Raw genomic sequence first — 19,894 nt, 5'->3', positions numbered from 1 at the left:
TGGTAGGATGGTTCAGTTGCCTGATAACAGCTGGGAAGAACAGGCGAATAGGAAGGCTGTCATTGTGATTGTGGTATTTATCCCATACTCGTTGTATTGGTAGCCGAGCTCCTGGTCACTCCGTGTTTTTGTCATGCACACGTATGTGGCCAGGACTTGATGTCAGGGGACCCTCAATGGCCCCTGGCACTGGTCAGCATTGGCACTGTTGTGTTGTGCTAGCCAAGACCCCTGTACACAGTGGACCATGGGCTGCATATGCATCAGTCATCCATTCACAAACTTATTAGAGTGGTACAGAAGACATATGCTGCACTTGCCTTCATTGGTCAAGTCAGGAGGTCATGATGCAGCAGGTCATGGTAGGACTTTGGCTCATAAGGTCATAAGTGAGAGGAGCAGAATAGGCCATTCGGCCCATCAAGCCTACATGGCCATTCAATCATGGCTGATCTATCTCTCCCTCCTAACCCCATTCTCCTGCCTTCTCCCCACAACCCTTGACACCCGTACTAATCAAGAATCTGTGTATCTCTGCCTTTAAAAAATCCATTGACTTTGCCTCCACAGCCTTCAGTGGCAAAGAATTCCACAGATTCACCAGCCTCTGACAAAATAAATTCCTCCTCATCTCCTTCCTAAAGGAAAATCCTTTTATTCTGAGGCTATGACCTCTAGTTCATACGGCACGTTCGACGGCACGGTGGCGCAGCGGTAGAGTTGCTGCCTTACAGCGAATGCAGCGCCGGAGACCCAGGTTCGATCCCGACTACGGGCACTGTCTGTACGGAGTTTGTACGTTCTCCCCGTGACCTGCGTGGGTTTTCTCCGAGATCTTCGGTTTCCTCCCACACCCCAAAGACGTACAGGTTTGTAGGTTAATTAGCTGGGCAAATGTAAAAATTGTCCCTAGTGTGTGTAGGATAGTGTTAGTGTGCGGGGATCGCTGGGCGGCGCAGACCCGGAGGGCCGAAGGGCCTGTTTCTGCGCTGTATCTCTAAATTTAAATCTAAAATCTAGTTCTGGACTCTCCTACTAGTGGAATCATCCTCTCCACATCCACCTTAACCAGGCCTTTCACTATTCTGTATGTTTCAATGAGGTTGGGCTGCATTGGCTGTATTACCAGTATTGCGTGCAGTTCTGGGCGCCCAATTACAGGAAGGATGTGGGAGCTTTGGAGAGGGTGCAGAGAAGGTTTACCAGAATGATGTCTGGATTAGTGGCTGTCAGCTACAGGGAGAGCTTGGACAGACTATTTTCCCTGGAACATCAGATGTTGAGGGAAGACCAAATAGAAGTGTATAAAATGATGAGAGGCATCGATAGGGTGGACAGAGAGGCGTAGATAGGGTGGACAGAGAGGCATCGATAGGGTGGACAGAGAGGCATCGATAGGGTGGACAGAGAGGCATCGATAGGGTGGACAGAGAGGCATCGATAGGGTGGACAGAGAGGCGTAGATAGGGTGGACAGAGAGGCATCGATAGGGTGGACAGAGAGGCGTAGATAGGGTGGACAGAGAGGCGTAGATAGGGTGGACAGAGAGGCATCGATAGGGTGGACAGAGAGGCATCGATAGGGTGGACAGAGAGGCATAGATAGGGTGGACAGAGAGGCATCGATAGGGTGGACAGAGAGGCATCGATAGGGTGGACAGAGAGGCATCGATAGGGTGGACAGAGAGGCATCGATAGGGTGGACAGAGAGGCGTAGATAGGGTGGACAGTCAGAACTTTCACCCAGGGTGTAAATATCAAATAATACAGGGGGTAGCTGTAAGGTGAGGGGGGGGGGGGGGGAAGTTTAAAGCAGATGTGTGAGGCAGGATCTTTACATGGAGGCAGGTGGGTGCGTTGAACATGTTGCTGGGTTGGTGGTGGAGGCAGATACAGTTGTGGTGATGAACGGGCTTTTACATTAGCACCTGGATATACAGGGAATGCAGGATTGTGGCTCACGTGCAGGCAGACAAGATATCATATTCGACACAGATATTGTGGGCCGAAGGGCCTGTTCCAGTGCTGTAATGTTTTATGTTCTGTGTTATTACACAGCACATAATCCAGAAACATAACAACATTTGCTGACAAGCTTCACAATAACGATGTTGCAGCTTATTGCTTTTCCCAAATAAACATCACTCCCCACAGAATAGACACAGAGTGCTGGAGTAACTCAGCGGGTCAGGCAGCATCTCTGGAGAACATGGATAGGTGACATTTCGGGTCAGGGCCCATCTTCATGGCACAGACTCCAATAACACCAGGATGAAAAGGTGTTGCAGTTCTATGAATAATTATTTAACTGGAATACCAAGAAAGTTTGCTAACATTGCACCTTAGTATGTAGAAACAAAGAACTGCAGTCTGAAGAATGGCCCCAACTGGATACATCAGTGATCTCTGGATAGAAGAAATGGGTGATGTTTTGGCTCGAGACCCTTCTTCAAACTGAGAGTCAGGAGAGAGGGAGTTTAGAGATATGGAAGAGGTAAGGTGTGAAAACAACAGATCAAAGGGGGTGAAATTCATGGAAAATGTAGAAAAGATCATTGTTAGCTGGGGGTAATTGACAACGAGGTATACAAAGATAAAATTTAATCAGGAGGACAGTCAGACTGGTCGGAGAACTAGGATGGGGGAGAGATGGAGAGAGAGAATGAAAGCAAGGGTTACTTGAAGTTAAAGAAATCAAAATTTGTACTGCTGGATTGTCAGCTGCCCAAGCACAAATGACAAGTATAGCTGGCCTTCAATGGGGAACCCGGTTGATTGCAATATTAAGATGTGGGAGGAAACCGAAGATCTCAGAGAAAACCCATGTGGTCACGGGGAGAACTTAGAAACTCCATACAGACAGCACCCATAGTTGGGATTGAACCCAGATCTCTGGTGCTGCAAGGCAGCAACTCTACCGCTGCGCCACCGTGCCACCCAATTCACTCGGTATAACATGCTCAAACTAACTCATTACTCACCAATATTGTTCCTACAAGGTGCCGCTCGGTGCCAGAACTAGAGGTGTCGAACGTAATTCAGTGTAGTTTATTGTCACGTGTACCGAGGTACAGTGAAAAGCTTTTGTTGTGTGCTAACCAGTCAGTGGAAAGACAATACATGATTACAATCGCAACATTTACAGTGTATAGATACATGACAAGGGAATAACGTTTAGTGCAAGGTAAAGACAGCAAAGTCCGATCATGTCTAGTCGGAGGGTCACCGATGTGGTAGATGGTAGTTCATCACTGCTCGAGTTGCGGTAGGGCACGTGTGGGTGTTGAAACAGTTCAGTGGCAAGTTGCCAGCAGTCTGCGTGTGAGGGAATGGTGAGGTGTGCTGAGTCCCGGAGGTTGTGTAGATAATCTGCATTCTTCATTCAATTGTTAATGCCCACGGCCACAGCTTCAAGAGGAAGCACTGAGGAATTTCCCATTGCTGCCCCGACATGTTTAGAGATGAAAGAAAAGCCAAAGACAGCCACAAAATGCTGGAGTAACTCAGCGGGACAGGCAGCATCTCTAGAGAGAAGGAATGGGTGACGTTTCGGCTCGAGATAATTCTTCAAACCTGAAGAAGCCTGATTTACTCCAGCATTTTATGTCTATCTTCGGTATAAACCAGCATCTGCAGTTCCTTCCTACACTAAAAAATAGTAGCTTGTGCAATATATTTTCATCTTGGACAGAGTTCAATCAGATTGCAACACATGATGCATGTGCACTCCTAGATCCCTCTGCTCTACAACACATGATGCATGTGCACTCCTAGATCCCTCTGCTCCACAACACACATGATGCATGTGCACTCCTAGATCCCTCTGCTCTACAACACATGATGCATGTGCACTCCTAGATCCCTCTGCTCCACAACATAGAAACATAGAAACATAGAAACATAGAAACATAGAAAATAGGTGCAGGAGTAGGCCATTCGGCCCTTCGAGCCTGCACCGCCATTCAATATGATCATGGCTGATCATCCAGCTCAGTAACCTGTACCTGCCTTCTCTCCATACCCCCTGATCCCTTTAGCAAAAAGGGACACATCTAACTCCCTCTTAAATATAGCCAATGAACTGGCCTCAACTCCCTTCTGTGGCAGAGAATTCCACAGATTCACCACTCTCTGTGTGAAGAAATGTTTTCTCATCTCGGTCCTAAAAGACTTCCCCCTTATCCTTAAGCTGTGACCCCTGGTTCTGGACTCCCCCAACATCGGGAACAATCTTCCCGCATCTAGCCTCTCCAACCCCTTAAGAATTTTATATGTTTCTATAAGATCCCTCCTCAGTCTTCTAAATTCCAGCGAGTATAAGCCAAGTCTACCCAGTCTTTCTTCATATGAAAGTCCCGCCATCCCAGGGATCAATCTAGTGAACCTTCTCTGTACTCCCTGTAAGGCAAGAACGTCTTTCCTCAGATTAGGAGACCAAAACTGCACACAATACTCCAGGTGCGGTCTCACCAAGGCCCTGTACAACTGCAGTAGAACCTCCCTGCTCCTAAACTCAAATCCTCTTGCTATGAATGCCAACATACCATTCGCTTTCTTCACTGCCTGCTGCACCTGCACTTCTTTCAATGACTGGTGCACCATAACACCCAGGTCACGTTGCATCTGCCCTTCTCCTAATCGTTCACCATTCAGGTAATACTCTGCTTTCCTGTTCTTGCCGCCAGAGTGGATAACCTCACATTTATCCACATTATATTGCATCTGCCATGCATTTGCCCACTCGCCTAATCTATCCAAGTCACTCTGCAGCCTCCTAGCATCCTCCTCGCAGCTAACACTGCCACCCAGCTTCGTGTCATCCGCAAACTTAGAGATGTTGCATTCAATTCCCTCATCCAAATCATTAATATACACTGTAAATAACTGGGGTCCCAGCACTGAGCCTTGCGGTACCCCACTAGTCACTGCCAGCCATTCCGAAAAGGACCCGTTTATTCCTACTCTTTGCTTCCTGTCCACCAACCAATTTTCTATCCACCTCAAAACTGAACCCTCAATACCGTGTGCTTTAAGTTTGTACTGAAAGTCCAGATATAACACATCGACTGGTTCTCCCTTATCCACTCTACTAGTTACATCCTCGAAAAATTCATGATGCATGTGCACTCCTAGATCCCTCTGCTCTACAACACAGGATGCATGTGCACTCCTAGATCCCTCTGCTCTACAACTCTGGGAATAACTGTGCATTGTTCCCTGAAGGTGGAATCTCATGTGGATAGGGTGGTGAAGAAGGCGTTTGGTATGCTTGCCTTTATAAATCAGAGCATCGAGTATAGAAGTTGGGATGTAATGTTGAAATTGTACAGGGCATTGGTGAGGCCGAATCTGGAGTATGGTGTGCAGTTCTGGTCGCCAAATTATAGGAAGGATGTCGACAAAATGGAGAGGGTACAGAGGAGATTTACTAGAATGTTGCCTGGGTTTCAGCACTTAGGCTACAGAGAGAGGTTGAACAGGTTGGGTCTTTATTCTTTGGAGCGTAGAAGGTTGAGGGGGGACTTGATAGAGGTTTTTAAAATTTTGAGAGGGACGGACAGAGTTGACGTGGGTAGGCTTTTCCCTTTGAGAGTTGGGAAGATTCCAACACGGGGACATAGCTTCAGAATTGAGGGACAAAGGTTTAGGGGTAACATAAGGGGGAACTTCTTTACTCAGAGGGTTGTGGCTGTATGGAATGGGCTTCCAGTGGAAGTGGTGGAGGCAGGCTCGATTTTATTATTTAAGAGTAAATTGGATAGGTATATGGATAGGAGGGGATTGGAGGGTTATGGTCTGAGTGCAGGTAGATGAGACTAGGTCAGGGAGAAAGGTCGGCGTGGACTGGTAGGGCCGGACAGGCCTGTTTCCATGCTGTAGTTGTTATATATTGTTATATTGTTATAACACATGATGCATGTGCACTCCTAGATCCCTCTGCTCTACACACATGATGCATGTGCACTCCTAGATCTCTCTGCACTACAACACTCCTCTGAGGCCCGCCATTCACTGTGCAACATTTCCTCCCAACTTCTATACACAATTGAATGATGAGTTGTTGCAAAATAGCCTGAAGAGGGCCTCAACCCGAAACGTCACCCATTCCTCCTCTCCAGAGATGTTGCCTGTCCCGCTGAGTTACTCCAGCATTTTGTGTCTAACTCTGACTGATGGGCTAGGCGTTAGTTTAATTTTGGAAAGAGCTGTGAGCAGACATCCGTTACTGAAGATAATACCACATCACAGACAGGTGCACCACAGAAGGCAGAAAGGGGAAGTAGCACGACAGATTGATGCAAGGAAATGTTCGACAAACATGAGCCAACACGTCCCCTTGGGACTCATGGCGGTAGTGAACCACATGATATGCAAAGTGTACACATGAGCGAATTCAATGGTTCATTGAGCCACAAATTGGTGATATTCAGACCAGAAGTATAGACTGCAGATGTGGCAATTCAGAGAAAGGTTAGTACATACCGATGATGAGATACTAGACTTCAGTGATACAGTGCAGAAACAGGCCCTTCGGCCCACCTAGACTGCACCGACCAGCGATCACCCCGACCTACAATCTACCTTGTAGTATGGCATTGTGGGAATTACAGAGACATGGCTGCCGAAAGGTCAGGTCTGGGAACTGAATATTCAGGGCTATACGTCCTATAGAAAGGACAGGCAGGTGGGCAGAGGAGGTGGGGTAGCTCTGTTGGTGAGGGATGGAATTCAGTCCCTTGCGAGAGGTGACATAGGGACTGACGATGTAGAGTCACTGTGGATAGAGTTGAGCAATTGTAAAGGTAAGAGGACACTAATGGGAGTTATCTACAGGCCCCCAAACAGTAGCCCGGGTGTAGGGTGTAAGTTGCTGCAGGTGTTAAAACTGGCATGTAACAAAGGTAATGCCACTGTGGTGATGGGGGATTTCAATATGCAGGTAGACTGGGAAAATCAGGTTGATTCTGGACCCCAAGAAAGAGAGTTTGTAGAGTGCCTCTGAGATGGATTCTTAGAGCAGCTTATACAAGAGCCTACCAGAGGGAAGGCAATTCTGGATTTAGTGTTGTCCAATGAACCAGATTTAATAAGGGAACTCAAGGAAAAGAAGGTAGTGAACATAATATGATTAGTTTTAATCTGCAATTTGAGAGGGAGAAGGTTAAATCAGAAGTGTCAGTGTTGCAGTTGAACAAAGAGGCATATGAAGGCATGAGAGAGGAGCTGGCCAAGGTTGACTGGAAAGGGATCATAGCAGGAATGACAGTGGAACAGCAATGGCAGGAATTTATGGGCATAATCCAGTAGATGCAAGATCATTTCATTCCAAAGAGGAAGAAAGATTCTAAGGGGAGTTAGAGGCAACCATGGCTGATAAGGGCAGTTAGAGATGGAATAAAATGAAAAGAAAAGATGTATAACACAGCAAAGAGTAGCGGGAAGCCAGAGGATTGGGAAACTTTCAAAGGACAACAGAAGGTAGCAAAAAGGGCAATGCGGGCTGAAACGATGAGGTACGAAGCAAAGCTGGCCAAGAATATAAAGAAGGATAGTAAAAGCTTCTTTAGGTATATTAAGAGAAAAAGATTAGTAAAGACAGATGTGGGTCCCTTGAAGGCAGAAATGGGTGAAATTATTATGGGCAACAAGGAAATGGCAGAAGAGTTGAACAGGTACTTCTGATCTGTCTTCACTAAGGAAGACACAAACAATCTCCCAGATGTACTGGAGGACAGAGGATCAAGGGAGACAAAGGAACTGGAAGAAATTTGCATTAAGCGAGAAATAGTATTGGGTAGACTGATGGGACTGAAGGTTGATAAATCCACAGGGCCTGATGGTCTGCATCCCAGGGTACTCAAGGAGGTGGCTCTAGAAATCGTGGACGCATTGGTGATCATTTTCCAATGTTCAATAGATTCGGGATCATTTCCTGTGGATTGGAGGATAGCTAATGTTATTCCACTTTTCAAGAAAGGAGTGAGAGAGAAAACGGGGAATTATCGACCAGTTAGCCTGACATCGGTGGTGGGGAAGATGCTGGAGTCAATTATTAAAGAGGTAATAACGACGCATTTGGATAGCAGTAAAAGGATTGGTCCAAGTCAGTATGGATTTATGAAAGGGAAATCATGCTTGACTAATCTTCTGGAATTTTCTGAGGATGTGACAAATAAAATGGATGAAGGTGAGCCAGTGGATGTAGTGTATCTAGACTTTCAGAAAGCCTTTGATAAAGTCCCACACGGGAAGTTGGTGAGCAAAAATAGACCACATGACATTAGGGGTAGGGTATTGACATGGATAGAGAATTGGTTGGCAGACAGGAAACAAAGAGTAAGAATAAGGGGTTTAGAACGGAGATGAGGAACAACTTTTTCAGTCAGAGAGTTGTAAATCTGTGGAATTCTCTGGATGCTTTCAAGAGAGAGCTAGATAGAGCTCTTAAAGATAGCGGAGTCAGGGGGTATGGGGAGAAGGCAGGAACGGGGTACTGATTGAGAATGATCAGCCATGATCACATTGAATTGTGGTGCTGGCTCGAAGGGCCAAATAGCCTACTCCTGCACCTATTGTCTATTGTCTATTGCCTAATAAACGGATCCTTTTCAGAATGGCAGGCAGTGGAGAGTGGAGTGCCGCAAGGTTCGATGCTGGGGCTGCAACTATTTACAATATATATTAATGATTTGCATGATGGAATTAGAAATAACGCTAGCAAGTTTGCAGATGACACACAGCTGAGTGGCAGTGTGAACTGCAAGGAGGGTTTTAAGAGGTTGTAGAGTGACTTGGACAGGTTGAGTGAGTGGGCAGATGCATGGCAGATGCAGTATAATGTAAATAAACGTGAGGTTATCCACTTTAGCGGCAAAAATAAGGAGGCAGATTATTATCTAAATGGTGTCAGATTAGGTAAAGGGGAAGTGCAACGAGACCTTGTTGTCCTTGTACACCAGTCACTGAAAGTAAGCGTGCAGGTACAGCAGGCAGTGAAGAAAGCTAATGGCATGTTGGTCTTCATAACGAGAGGATTTGAGTGTAGGAGCCAGGAAGTCCTTCTGCAGTTGTATGGGCCCCTGGTGAGACCACATCTGGAGTATTGTGTGCAGTTTTGGTCTCCTAATTTGAGGAAGGACGTCCTTGCTATTGAGGCAGTGCAGCGTAAGTTCACAAGGTTAATCCCTGGGATGGAGGGACTGTCATATGAAGAAAGATTGGAAAGAAATGAGCTTGTATTCACTGGAGTTTAGAAGGATGAGAGGGGATCTTATAGAGACGTATAAAATTATGAAAGGACTGGACAAGCTAGATGCAGGACAAATGTTCCCAATGTTGGGGGAGTCCAGAACCAGGGGCCACAGTCTAAGAAGAAAGGCGAGGCTATTTAAAACTGAGGTGAGAAAAAACATTTTCACCCAGAGAGTTGTGAATTTGTGGAATTATCTACCACAGAGGGCAGTGGAGGCCAATTCACTGGATGAATTTAAAAGAGAGTTAGATAGAGCTCTAGGGGTTAGTGGAATCTAGGGATATGGGGAGAAGGCAGGCACAGGCTACTGATTGTGGATGATCAGACATGATCACTATGAATGGCGGTGCTGGCTCGAAGGGCCAAATGGCCTCCTCCTTCACCTATTTTCCATGTTTCTATGTTTCTATGTTTCTATGTTTCTATGTTACCTCATTGGTGACCTTTGGACTATCCTTGATTGGACTTTGCTGGCTTTACCTTGCACTAAACGTTATTCCCTTGTTATGTGTCTGTACACAGTGAATGGTTCGATTGTAATCATGTGTTGCCTTTCCATTGACTGGATAGTACGACACAAAAGCTTTGGGACCTGGTGCTTGGGGGGAGAGTGAAGAGGGTTCTGGCGAGGGGGTTGGGGAGCACCTATAGCCATGTGCAATGGCAGGCAGAAGATAAGACTGTACTAAGAACTTTTGAAACTTTGTTGGAGCCAGAAACATCACAACTCTTTGCGTTCTGCCTTGGTGAGGTCAGCTGAATGACTGTACCAGATTTAGTTTAGTTTAGTTTTGGGGTACAGCGCGGAAACAAGCCCTTCAGCCCACCGTGTCCGCACTGACCAGAGATCCCCGCACATTAACACTAACATTACTGACAATTTTTACATTTCTACCAAGTCAATTAACCTACAAACATGTACGTCCTTGGAGTGTGGTAGGAAACGCAGATTTCGGAGAAAACCCTTGCACCTCACGGGGAGAACGTACAAACTCCATACAGACAGCCCCCATAGTCAGGATGGAACCCAGGTCTCTGATGCTGTAAGCACTGTATGGCAGTAGTTCAACCTCTACGCCACCGTGCCACCCTTAAATTGTAAAAGATTGTGTGGAAAAACAAAGAATTCCACTGTACTGAGGTACATGTGACAACGAGGTATGATTGAATCATTGAATCAAGTATTGTTCTAAGGAAGGGCACTCTCTCAAGCCTAAGACATGAATCAGTGGTGGCCATTGACTGATTCATCCATTCCCATCCTGATCAATCTCCTTGAACTGTCTATTGTGGGCTTTATATCTGTTCTCTCCAGACAGATGAACATAGTCATAGTGGAAATGCAGTTAGGAATCTGTGTAATTATATTGGGACTTGTTCTGGCAAGGATTTCAGTTTCCTGTGCTGTACTTGTTGGCTGTAATGTTTTATGGAGATAAGATCAGATGGTTTGAGTGTAGAGGAACAGTGGAAACCAATGCACAAATTGCTGATGATTTGTGGGATTAATTTTCACATTCCACTGGATGATGAGACAAAGTGCCAGTAATAAAACAAGACAGACACTGTAAATCAATTGTAAATGAGCTGTGGAAAGGAAAAGAGTGGTGGCTCGGGAGAGAGAGGGAGGGAGAAACAGACAGGCACAGAGAGAGGCAGAGAGAGGCAGAGAGAAAGAGACAGAAAGTGAAACAGACAGAGACAGATAGAAATAGAGAGAGAGAGCTAGAAAGAGAGAGAGAGAGAGAGAGACAGACAGACAGAGATAGAGACAGAAACAGAATGAGAGATAGTGACAGGGAGAGGAGAGAGAGACAGAGGAACAGTGAGAGATAGTGACAGAGACAGATAGAAATATAGAGAGAGAGCGCAACAGAGACAGAGAGAAACATAGAGAGAGAGAGTGTGTGTGTGTGAGAGAGAGAAAGAGAGAGAGAGAGAGAGAGAGAGAGAGAGAGAGAGAGAGAGAGAGAGAGAGAGAGAGAGAGAGAGAGAGAGAGAGAGAGAGAGAGAGAGAGAGAGAGAGAGAGAGAGAGAGAGACTATAACATGTTGCAGTGGCTGAATACATCAATGATTTCCTGTTCCTTCTTATTTCCTGTCCATGCTATTACAAGCACCATTTAATTCCCAGCCAAAGACAATCCCCTTTATTTTTGCCTGTAATCTGTTTCGATTATATTGTAGGACAGCTCACGAGGAAGTTATATTAAGATAGTAATTGCTTTGTTTATGGCATTCAGTACCAATTGATGGGACTGGTTTAAAAAAAGATTATGCCTGTTTGGAGTTGCCTTTAGATCCATGCCTTAATCCACAACAGAAAACGTCTTAATATTAAATTAAAATGTTAATAATTCTCCAGATTTTTGACTGCGATTTGAATGGTTTTCAAAAGATTAAAATTGACATAAATTACTTCTGCATAAAGCTCTTTGCTCCCGCGGTACAAATCAGTGTTTATTGTGCCTAGTGGAGGCAAGGAAAGAGCATTGACAGATTGTAGAATGTGTAGAAAGGAACTGCAGATGCTGGTTTATACCAAAGATAGAAACAAAGTGCTGGAGTAACTCAGCGGAACAGGCAGCATCTCTGGAGAGAAGGAATGGGTGACGGTTTGAGTCTGAAGAAGGGTTCCAACTCGAAACATCACCCATCCTTTTTCTGCAGAGATGCTGTCCAAAAGTATTTTAATGTTGTTATGGTACCTGCCACAACTACCTCCTCTGGCAACATCATACCTCAATAGTGTTTAATTGTGTGGGAAGGAACTGCAGATGCTGGTTTACACCAAAGATAAACACAAAATGCTGGAGTAACGCAGCATCTTTGGAGAAAAGGAATAGGAGGAATAGGTTTCAGGTCGAGACCCTTCTTCAGACTGGATGTTTAATTGTCGTCTGTACTGATAATGGAACACGACATTCTTACGTGCAGCAGCATAACAGGCTGGTACCACAATTGACATAAATAATATATAATAAACAAGGTTCAATAAATCAATAACCCCAGTACTAACGCATGGCCAACAGACCAGAATACAAGGAAACAGGAAAACCAAAGCCATAGGAAACCCTTGATGTGTCGGAAGGAACTGCAGATGCTGGTTAAAATTGAAGATAGACAGAAAAAGCTGGAGTAACTCAGCGATCAGGCAGCATCTCTGGAGAGAAGGAATGGGTGACGTTCTGGGTCTAGACCCTTCCTCAGACGCACCAAGTCTTGCTCAGAAATACTGGCAGGCAAAAATGTCAAGTGTCCACCCAAAGAGCAAGGAAGCACGTTCTGTAAAACCGTAGACGTTGTTGTGTTGTGCCGCAGTCTGCAGCATCTCTAGAGTGGAGATCAGGTGATGGTCCATAGCCTTGCCTGGCACCACTCCCAACACACTGATGCTTACGTACCGAGGCTCAGCACAAGAGGCACAGCACTGCTGATTGGGAACAAGCAAGATTGTGTCGTCAACATTCCTGGCACTCTGTGTGGAAAACAACTGCAGATGCCAGCTTACACCGAAGATAGACACAAAGTGCTGGAGTAACTCAGCGGTTCAGGCAGCATCTCTGGAGAAAGTCTGTGGAAGGGTCCTGCCCCAAAACGTCACCTATCCATGTTCTCCAGAGATGCTGCCTGACCCACTGAGTTACTCCAGCACTCTGTGAAATGTCACCTATCCATGTTCTCCAGAGATGCTGCCTGACCCGCTGAGTTGCTCCAGCACTCTGTGTCTATTCCTGGCACTTTGTCTATTTGGCTGGGAGAGAATAAATCCAATGTATTGAATTAATGTTGAAGATGGAAATAATTATTCAATCCAAATTAGCATAATTCTTAACTACTTTTTTGCTGATTTAAATATTGAATAAATCCTTGTAGTTGTTCTTTGTATTGGAATTCATTAACTAAAACCTCCTCTGTAATTGTTTCTGAATTAGCACATTTGTACTCAATGCTGGAAAATGAGCTAACATTTTGAAATAATAATTTTTTTCTGCATGTGCATACAGTAAGATGATTCTATGTCAAACATATTTGCTATTTGGAGGATCACCGTATGACTTTTTATTCATCAAACTTCAATTTCCTTAAATGTAATAGAATGTTATCTCAAATGGAATTGTTGTTTCATTATGTTTATATCCCATTAAAAACAACTATCTATTATACAACGTTAACAACAGATGTTAGATATTTAGTTGAGTTTGGTTTAGAGATAAGCAGGGAACAGGCTCTTCGGCCTACTGAGTTCGCACCGACCAGTGATCCCTGCGCACCAACACTATCCTGCACACAGTCGGGACAATGTTCATTTATACCAAGCCAATTAACCTACAAACCTGTACGTTTTGGGAGTGTGGGAGGATACCGAAGATCTCGGAGAAAACCCAGATGGTCACGGGGAAAACGTACAAACTCCACACAGACAAGCACGCATAATCAGGATCGAACCCGGGTCTCTGGAGCTGTAAGGCAGCAGCTCTACCACTACGCCACCGTGCTTCTTCCAGTAGATTGCTTAGACATGTTAGATTCTCATCATCCACCTTTGACATCATTGCCCTGTTGTACTGACCGGTTGTGACAAGGCATGGTTCGGCAATTCCCATGCCCAGGAACGAAGGAGACTACAGAGAGTGGTGGACACTGCCTGGTGCATGACAGCTACTGACCTCCCCACCATCGAATGGATCTGCAGGAGGGGCTGCCTCAAAAAGGCATCCAGCAATATCAGAAACACCACCCTGGCCACACTCTCACTGACACACACCACCCTGGCCACACTCTCACTGACCCACACTCTCACTGACCCACACTCTCACTGACCCACACTCTCACTGACCCACACCACCCTGGCCACACTCTCACTGACCCACACCACCCTGGCCACACTCTCACTGACCCACACCACCCTGGCCACACTCTCACTGACCCACACTCTCACTGACCCACACTCTCACTGACCCACACTCTCACTGACCCACACCACCCTGGCCACACTCTTACTGACCCACACCACCCTGGCCACACTCTCACTGACCCACACTCTCACTGACCCACACTCTCACTGACCCACACCACCCTGGCCACACTCTCACTGACCCACACCACCCTGGCCACACTCTCACTGACCCACACCACCCTGGCCACACTCTCACTGACCCACACCACCCTGGCCACACTCTCACTGACCCACACCACCCTGGCCACACTCTCACTGACCCACACCACCCTGGCCACACTCTCACTGACCCACACCACCCTGGCCACACTCTCACTGACCCACATACTCACTGACCCACACCACCCTGGCCACACTCTCACTGACCCACACCACCCTGGCCACACTCTCACTGACCCACACCACCCTGGCCACACTCTTACTGACCCACACCACCCTGGCCACACTCTCACTGACCCACACCACCCTGGCCACACTCTCACTGACCCACACCACCCTGGCCACACTCTCACTGACCCACACTCTCACTGACCCACACTCTCACTGACCCACACCACCCTGGCCACACTCTCACTGACCCACACCACCCTGGCCACACTCTCACTGACCCACACACTCACTGACCCACACCACCCTGGCCACACTCTCACTGACCCACACCACCCTGGCCACAATCTCACTGACCCACACCACCCTGGCCACACTCTCACTGACCCACACCACCCTGGCCACACTCTCACTGACCCACACTCTCACTGACCCACACCACCCTGGCCACACTCTCACTGACCCACACTCACTGACCCACACTCTCACTGACCCACACCACCCTGGCCACACTCTCACTGACCCACACCACCCTGGCCACACACTCACTGACCCACACTACCCTGGACACACTCTCACTGACCCACACTCTCACTGACCCACACCACCCTGACCCACACCACCCTGGCCACACTCTCACTGACCCACACTACCCTGGACACTCTCACTGACCCACACTACCCTGGCCACATTCTCACTGACCCACACCACCCGGGCCACACTCTCACTGACTCACACCACCCTGGCCACACTCTCACTGACCCACACCACCCTGGCCACACTCTCACTGACCCACACCACCCTGGCCACACTCTCATCTCGCTGCTACCATCAGGAAGAAGGTACAGGAGCCTCAAAACCATGACCTCCAGAAGAAGTGTCTTGACCCGAGACGTCACCCATTCCTTCCCTCCTGAGATGCTGCCTGACCCGATGAGTTACTCCAGCATTTTGTGTCTACCTTCAATTTGAACCAGCATCTGCAGATATTTTCCCCCACCTCCAGGTTCAAGAACAGCCTCTTCCCAGCAACCATGCTGTTGAACATTGCACAATACTAGCCACCCACTGTAATCTTTAATTGTGTCTTTTGTTGCACTACAGAATTTGGTTTTACCCTTTAAAAAGTTACCAAGTATTATGATTATTAATTAATTGTAGTATTGATTGTTATATATTATCTGTGTGTTGTGGCATTAATGAGCCCATAATGTTGTGGCATGTATAAATGTCGGTTCCCTTGTCGATACAGATGACAATCAAATACTCCTCAAATACTCTTCACTGTTGATGGATTTGTTAATCACAGTTCATTTATCTTTTGCAATAAGTATATCTGGTTATAGCTAAGTGGCACTAATATACTGTGGGAAATGTTAGTTTAGTTTTAGTGATACAGTGCAGAAGCAGGCCCTTCGGCCCACCGAGTCCGCACCGACTAGCGATCCCTGCACATTAACACTATCCTACACACACAAGGGACAATTTACATTTATACCAAGCCGATTAAGCTACAAACCTCTGTGGGAGGAAACTGAAGATCTCTGAGAAAACCCATGTAGTCACGGGGAGAACGTACAAACTCTGTACAGCTAGCACCCGTAGTCAGGATGGAACCTGTGTCTCTGGCATTGCGCCCTTGTGCCACACTTTATCAATCCTTTTGCAAACATAACATGCAGTGAACAGGCACGCCGTATTGCTATAATTTAATTATGGTCTTCCTATAAACTATAATTGTTGACAGTCATCCAATCCAATAAAGTTCATAAGTTCATGTCACAAGAGAAGCAGTAGGCCATTTGGCCTATCGTGTCTACTATACCATTCAAGCATGGCTGGTCTATCTTTCCCTCTCAACCACATTCTCCTGCCTTCTGCCCGTGACCTTTGACACACTTACTCATCAAGAATCTGTTAATCTCTGGTTTAAAAATACCCACTGAAGGCCTCCACAGCTGTCTGTGGCAATGAATTCCACAGATTCACCACCCTCTGACGACAGGAAATCCTCCTGTACTTCCTAAAGGGATGTCCTTTAATTCTGAGGCTGTGACCTCTAGTCCTAGACTCTCCCACTAGTGGAAACATCCTCTCCACACCCGCTCTATCCAGGCCGCTCACTATTCGGTGCATTTCATGAGGGGGGACCTGTACATTCGGTAAGGGTCCCCCCTCATCCTTCTACAGGCCCATCAAACGCTCATCATGCTTTATAGTTTAAGAAAGTTGTGTTAAATCCAAGTATGAAGTTGTAATTTGAGCCCAGCCTCCCTTGTTGGTTTTACTAAAGATAGTACAGATTGTACCTGGTGTGGTTTTCATGCTGGTCACTTGTGTTTGGCGTGTGACATGTTTAACATGCATTTTGGGAGTTAGCCATGATGAGTCAGTGGTGCAGCCATGTCTGTGAGGCAGAACGTCCTGGATGGAGTCTTGACCAACGAATCAAACAAGGGAGAGCCCAGAAACCATGTCTCATCCCCACCCTGGATAAATATGGACAAACATGAAGGAAGGACGCCAAAAGAAATCAACATCCTTGGTTCTGGAATGTAAAGAGTTTCCTCAGTGGAAAGTGTGGTGAGTCTGCACACTGACGGTGGTGTGGTTTGGAAAGTCAGCCTCTTGTTCAGAAGGACTTGTCATTAAACCGTGGGCCATAAGAGGAGCCAGATGGGATCAGACAGACCTCAACAATTCTGGAGTTGATCCACCCGAAACGTCACCCATTCCTTCTCTGCAGAGATGCTGCCTGTCCCGCTGAGTTACTCCAGCATTGTGTGGCTATCTTCAAATTGAGGACTGTTTGCTTTGGCGAGAGATCTTGACTAAGGCATCTTGACTTGAACATCGACTTCTCCAACTTTAGGTAGTTCCTCTGTCCCTCTCTTCCCCTCCTCCTTCCCAGATCTCCCTCTATCTTCCTGTCTCCACCTATATCCTTCCTTTGTCCCGCCCCCCTGACATCAGTCTGAAGAAGGGTCTCGACCCGAAACGTCACCCATTCCTTCTCTCCCGAGATGCTGCCCGACCTGCTGAGTTACTCCAGCATTTTGTGAATAAATACCTTCGATTTGTACCAGCATCTGCAGTTATTTTCTTATATTGACTAAAGCTAATGCTTTTTGCTTTGATGTTGGGAAGTGAATGGGCGAATTGGGGAAGGGGTTAATTCAGGACAAGGTTCAAGGTTCAAGGTTCAAGGTTTGTTTATTGTCACATGTACCAATTAAGGTACAGTGAAATTCAGATTGCCATACAGTCACACCAATAAAGAGCAACAAGAGACCCAAATAAAATGTTAACATGAACACCCACCACAGCGACTGCCCCACATTCCTCACTGTGATGGAAGGCAAAAAAAGTTCAATCTCCTTCCCTTCTTTGTTCTCCCACGGTTGGGGCACTCGAACCTTCCGTTGTCAGGGCGATCATGGCTCCCACAACCGGCAGTCGAGCCCTCCGCATCGGGGCGATCAAACTCCCACATCGGGGGATCTCAGCTCCCTACACTGGGCAATCAGACCCTGGGTCGGGGCTGGTCGAACCCCCTGCGGCTTGGAGCTTCCCGACATCAGTCTCTACCCGAGACTGCGAGCTCCTCGATGTTGAAATCCGTAGGCCACGGTTGGAGCATCGATCCCAGGCAAGGGATCGCAGGCTCCGATGGCAAGTCCACGGCCCTGCGGTGGGGCTCAAAGTCAGCCCCGAGCAAGGCCGCCAGCTCCATGATGTTAGGCCGCAGAGAAAACAGAGATACGATCCGGAAAACAATCGCATCTCCGGCAAGGTAAGATATTGAAAAAAGTTTCCCCCTCCCCCCTCCCCCACCCCCACATAAAACAAACTAGAGAACACTAAAACATACTCTTTAACACGTACTTAAAATAACAAAACCGAAGAAAGGACAGGCAGACTGTCGGCGAGACTGCCATTGCTTCGTACGTGGCAGATCAGGTCTTGCTGATTTGATCATGTTTTGAAGGAGGTGATGAAGGAGAGGTGGGCAGTGGAATGTAGTAAGGCAGTTAATAAAGTCCCCCATGGAAGGCTAATGTAATAATACTGTTTAAAAATTCATGACATTTCTGAGGATTTGACAAGTAAAATGGATGAAGGAGAGCCAGTGGATGTGGTGTATCTGGACTTTTAGAAAGCCTTTGATAAGGTCCCACTCAGGAGATTAGTGGGCAAAATTAGAGCACATGGTATTTGGGGGTAGGGTATTGACATGGGTAGAGAATTGGTTGTCAGACAGAAAACAAAGAGTAGGAATAAATGGGTCCCTGTCAGAATGGCAGGCAGTAGCGAGTGGAGTGCCGCAAGGCTCGGTGCTGGGGCCGCAACTATTTACAATATATATTAATGATTTAGATGATAGAATTTAAAGTAACACCAGCAAATTTGCAGATGACACAAAGCTGGGTGGCAGTGTGAACTGTGAAGAGGATGCTAGGAGGTTGTTGGGTGACTTGGACAGGTTGAGTGAGTGGGCAGATGCGTGGCAGATGCAGTAGATAAATGTGAGGTTATCCACTTTGGTCGCAAGAACAAGGAGGCAGATTATTATCTAAATGGTGTCAGGTTAGGTAAAGGGGAAGTGCAGTGAGTCCTGGGTGTCCTTGTACACCAGTCACTGAAAGTTGGCGTGCAGGTACAGCAGGCAGTGAAGAAAGCTAATGGCATGTTGGCCTTCATAACAAGAGGATTTGAAGTAAAGGAGTAAAGAGGTCCTTCTGCAGTTGTACAGGGCTCTGGTGAGACCACATCTGGAGTATTATGTGTAGTTTTGGTCTCCTAATTTGAGGAAGGACATCCTTGCTATTGAAACAGTGCAGCGTAGGTTCACAAGGTTAATCAACAGGATGGCGGGACTGTCATATGAGGAAAGATTGGAAAGACTGGGCTTGTATTCACTGGAGTTTAGAAGGATGAGAGGGGATCTTATAGAAACGTATAAAATTATAAAAGAACTGGACAAGCTAGATGCAGGAAAAATGTGCCCAATGTTGGGGGAGTCCAGAACCAGGGGCCACAGTCTAAGAATAAAGGGGAGGCCATTTAAAACTGAGATGAGAAGCAACTTTTTCACCCAGAAAGTTGTGAATTTATGGAATTCTCTGCCACAGAGGGCAGTGGAGGCCAAATCACTGGATGAACTTAAAGAGAATTAGATAGAGCTCTCGGAGCTAGCGGAATCAAGGGATATGGGGAGAAGGCAGGAACAGGTTACTGATTGTGGATGATCAGCCATGATCACAATGAATGGCAGTGCTGGCTTGAAGGGCCAAATAGCCTCGTCCTGCACCTATTTTCTATGTTTCTATGAAATGTTAAGAACATGCTGTTCCAT

The sequence above is a fragment of the Rhinoraja longicauda genome, chromosome 11, assembly GCF_053455715.1.
Source record: "Rhinoraja longicauda isolate Sanriku21f chromosome 11, sRhiLon1.1, whole genome shotgun sequence".
NCBI lineage: Eukaryota > Metazoa > Chordata > Chondrichthyes > Rajiformes > Arhynchobatidae > Rhinoraja > Rhinoraja longicauda.
This window is presented reverse-complemented; position numbering follows the sequence as displayed.